The sequence below is a fragment of the Benincasa hispida genome, chromosome 1, assembly GCF_027475165.1.
Source record: "Benincasa hispida cultivar pf3 chromosome 1, pf3_genome.v1.1, whole genome shotgun sequence".
Lineage (NCBI taxonomy): Eukaryota > Viridiplantae > Streptophyta > Magnoliopsida > Cucurbitales > Cucurbitaceae > Benincasa > Benincasa hispida.
Genome location: NC_143478.1, coordinates 84,638,090 through 84,642,866, shown reverse-complemented (window position 1 = coordinate 84,642,866; position 4,777 = coordinate 84,638,090). Strand labels below are relative to the sequence as shown.

Sequence of the window (4,777 nt, the reverse complement as noted above, 5' to 3'; positions counted from 1 at the left end):
TATCATTGGTCTGATCGTCCCAAGAGACCCTTCGGGAGACCATCTGCCGACCCCCTAAAGACTAGCGATGGCTAACTAGCATATCCCTCGACGCGGATATACGACGTCGGAAATGAACAACGTACCCATCGGCCTCAAGGGTTAAACTACTTCCCAACGCTTTTGTTCGGCGCTAGGAGATATAATCATTTTCTTGATTAACATTTTTTCTGATGCCAGTGTCAGGAGATCAGTAGTGTCTGCTGAGGCTTTAAATACCCATCGGCATGGGTATTCTAAATGACAGGATAACTACCCACGAGATGGTCGGGAGATACCAAAATTGCCAAAGAACTGCACCCGGAAATAAGCACATTGCAGACGAACATTTCGTCTAAGAAAATTCACTATCAAAATGCTCATAACCTTCTACATCAGCGAGATATTGTAACATATCATCCATTTGAACTCGCTTATCTCTATGTCATCTCATTTCAGTAGTACTGTCTTTTGATGCAAACAACCACTTTAACCTCGACCTTATGTGGAATAATCTTATTTCCTTTGCCATCGTTAACCTCATAGCGTGACTCACTACATATTGGGCAGTGTTGTCATTTGACAAATTCTTTCTAGTATAATATGCAATCATATTTGCAAGCATAAACAGTCTCATTGAAAGAATTGAATTCTTCAACAAAAGTGTGTGAACGCGTGTTTCTTTGAAAATCGTTTTAGAAATTCATAAAAAAACATAGAAACAAACAAAACATAAGATAAACATATTCACATAAACATGTTTTTTTTAAAGAGATGAGAAGACTTCCCCTTGAAGATTTTCTTCAAGAAATCTTTCTCCAGAATCACATGAACAACCACAAACGACCACATATAGTCACGAATTAGGGCTTCTTTACTATTCTTTAGCAAGAATCAAGATGGTGGGATCTCACATTTGGAAGGGAAAAGTTTTACATAGATTTTTTTTTTCTGTAAAACCTTTTTGTAGAGAATTTTTGTGTGTAAGAGAGTTAAGATCTACAAAAGAATTCTTCTTCTGTTTACGTGAAAATCACAAAACACTTCTGCAAAAAAAAAAACCAGTGAGATGGAAGATAGAATTAGTTGGAAGAGAAGTTACAACTCTCCTCCACCAATACGTAGAATAACTCCCTATTTAATAATTCATTTAATATATATTAAATCAGATTAAATATATATAACTAAATAAATATTAATTAATTAATTAAATATCATATATTTAATTTCATTTGAATCATATTCAAATAATATCCTTTCACATAACCTAAGTTTTAATGTGAATCTCATTCCTATTAATTTTAGCTTATCGTTTTATATGAATAATCTCATTCATATAAATCATATTTAAATCTTATTTAAATATTTATCTCTCTCATATAACCTATAGATTTAATATGAATCTCATTCATATTAAATTTAACATAGATTCATATTAAATTTAACATATCATTTTAATATGAGCTCATTCATATTATATTTAACATATAGTTATAATATGAATCTCATTCATGTTATTTAATATTTGAATTTTATTCAAATACATTATTATCTCATATAATAAAGTATAGTTTTGAATCTCATTCAAAATTAATTTTATATCATAATATATCTATGTACATTATATTAACTGTATCTCATATAATTAATTCCCTTATCAAATTTGAACAATTGAAATTAATCCAAAATTAGATGATTCTTATTTTACCCTTAGTGAGCTACCAAGGGACTTAATGGACCTATAGATTAGAAGCTCCAATGATATGAGATTAATTAATTATACTCTTTAATGAAATTAATCAACATTTATTAACCGTAAGTCACTCTACTAAAGGCCCACAACGACACTATTCGCAGAGTAGATATATTTATGTGTCCATAGATTTAACCAATCAACAGTACGCAGGTTGTAAGAGAATGTAACTAAACTATGACAACACTTTTTTATTAATGGTACTACCAATTTATATGTTTCCATAAATAATTGAAATTCGATTTCTTGATCTGTATCTTTAATTTTTGGAATAGTAAAATTATTGTTTTACCTATGTAATTACCTCTAATGAACAACCTATTTATGGTCCAATCATAAACAAAACCCTCTCGGGCTAATGAGAGGAAGGGACCCTATTATTTAAGACCTGGAATCTACACTTAAGAGAAAAATTCATCTACTTACCCTAAAGATGGGAATAAGTGAATCCATCTTATGTAGTTATGTTCCCAGCTCCATATTAAGACAAATCTCCAAAATGATAGGCTTATTGAGTCAGCGAATTGGATCACTCCTGCCCATACAAATCAAAAGAATTCCCTTATAGACAAGAGTTCATAACTCACACAGGATTGAGGTTGAGTTACCTACGGTCATCTTATGAAATGTTAATTTGTAACGACCTGACTCCCTAGGACTCAAGTTAGGCCGTTACTAAATACATGCGTGCATGGAACTTAAAACGACACCCTTTTATGGTGAAATAAATGCTAAATAAATAAGGTAAGTTCAAAAGTCCTTCATTAAATTCAAATATTAAAAACAAATAATAGGGTACCCATAAATCATAAAAGATGATAAATAAGTCCGAAAACAATTCTTAATAGTATGTTTCAAACTTCAAAACTGAAAGTTAAAAAAAAAAAAACATGAAAAGAAATCTAAATCTCGTGAGCGAAAGAATAAAATTGGTCTCAGTGGCTCGATTAGGAATTTCACTTGTCAATCGCCGGTGCATCTCTACCTTTACCTGAAACAACAACATGAGAAAGAATGAGTATAAAATACTCAGTAAGAAACCCCACTACTAAGGACAGGCTAGACATTTATGTCCTCTAGATACCTACCTCTGATGGAACATATAAACTGCTCTAGTCCTCATGGGACACATACATACATGAAAAACTTATTTCTATCCTACTTTAGTTAAGTATGCCCACTACCTCCGATGAATCCCGAAGGACCCACAACCTCTGGTGAATCCCGAAGGAAACACAACTCCTGGTGAATTCTGAAAGAAACACAACCCCTGGCGAATCCTGAAGGAAACACAAACCCTGGTGAATCCCGAAGGATACACAATATCTGGTGAATCCCGAAAGAAACACAATCTCTGGTGAATCCCGAAGGAAACATGATATCTGGTGAATCCCGAAGGAAACACAATATCTGGTGAATCTCGAAAGAAACACAATCTCTGGTGAATCCCGAAGGAAACACAATATCTAGTGAATCCCGAAGGAAACACAATCTTTGGTAAATCCCGAACGAAACACAATATCTGGTGGGCATCTAACTAATCAGTAAAGACACTATCACGGTCTCAACATCACAATTATTACAATATGGTTTTATAGCATATATATACACCTCAACACCATGGCTATACAACATGCATATATGCCTCAATATTCTCATATCAAATACCACCTCAGTGAATCAAGTATCATCTCTTACTAGCATGCAAGTATCTATGTGCACAAATAAATCTTTCAGATTCTCATACAAGAACATATATCGGTCATACTATACTATCCGTCTATCATGCTATCGTTCTGTCATAATATTCATCTATCATGCTATCGTTCTATCATAATATTCATCTATCATGCTAGCATATATCTAGTATCTGGCCCATAGGCAGTTCTAGTAGTAAGGTTACTTACCTCAAATTACGCCTAAGTGGCAAGCAATTTAATCTCTCTCCAAGCTTAGATGAATCTTGAATCAAGCCCAAAGTATAGTTTGTTCCAAATCTGCCTTCAATCTCTCAAATAAATGCCTCAATCTAGGCAATTCAATAATAGTGGTTAGAACCTAAAAATCCAATAACTATATTTTAATTCAATCCTTCCAAGGCCTAACATACTTACCAAAATGTTGCTTGGTCCAAAATAGTGTCGAACTCAAGTCCGTTTGCGAACCCAACTTAATCCTTCGCAACGCCTGACAACACACTTCTACCTTAAAAATTCTTCCAGTGCTCGAATCTATGGCCCAGATACAATGGGTATTAATAAATGGAATCCAAAACTTGATGGATAATAAAAATCTTCAAGAAAACCCATATAAACTATCAAATAAACAGTCCTTACCACAAAATACACAGGTTCGGTGAGACCCAACGGTCGGAAGAACCAGATCGACATGTGGCTGATCGAAGGCATGAACGAAAAGCCATAAACCGATAGAAGAAAAAAAACTAAGCTTCGCGGCTGATGAACCGAACGAGGAATGGCGTGACTTCTTCGTCGGGCGACTCTATTCGAGCGACGTGCAGACGGAACGACGAAGACAAACGCGACGTCAATGACTGACGGACGACCAAACGATGCGACGATGGGAGACTGGCATCGGGCGATCCTTGTGTTTGAGGAAGAAGAAGAAAATAAGAAGGGTTTCAGTGCACTCTTCCTAAGGATTTTTTAATCCACCAAATCTAAATATAAAATATTATTTCCTTTTCTTTTCTTAAATTCCAAAACCCATAAATATGTATTTTTTTTTTTCCTTAGTAAATATATCACATCAAACTCAAATCTTTCACCCCTTCTCCAATTAACTAGATAAACCTCAAAATAAATTCACCAACTTTAAATCACTTCTTTCCAAAAATTCTAAATCCCAAAATTAAATTCAAACTTTCCAAATTAACTTAAATCCAAATTTATAAATCTTTTTAGATATTTGATTTGATATTTGATTTAATAAATTCCAAATAAACCAATTATCTTCTCCCAATTCTTTAATTAAATTTTGGATCCA

The 4,777-nt window shown here is 33.7% G+C and overlaps 1 long non-coding RNA gene across 1 annotated transcript; it reads right to left on the bottom strand.

The window, feature by feature from the left end:
- Positions 1-3,713: 3,713 nt before the first annotated feature.
- LOC150038787 (uncharacterized) lies at positions 3,714-4,394 on the bottom strand. The gene is made up of 3 exons (XR_016527800.1): positions 4,108-4,394; positions 3,886-4,002; positions 3,714-3,800 (listed from the first exon to the last, which is right to left on the bottom strand). It is a non-coding gene; the product is annotated as an uncharacterized LOC150038787 (long non-coding RNA).
- Positions 4,395-4,777: the final 383 nt, after the last annotated feature.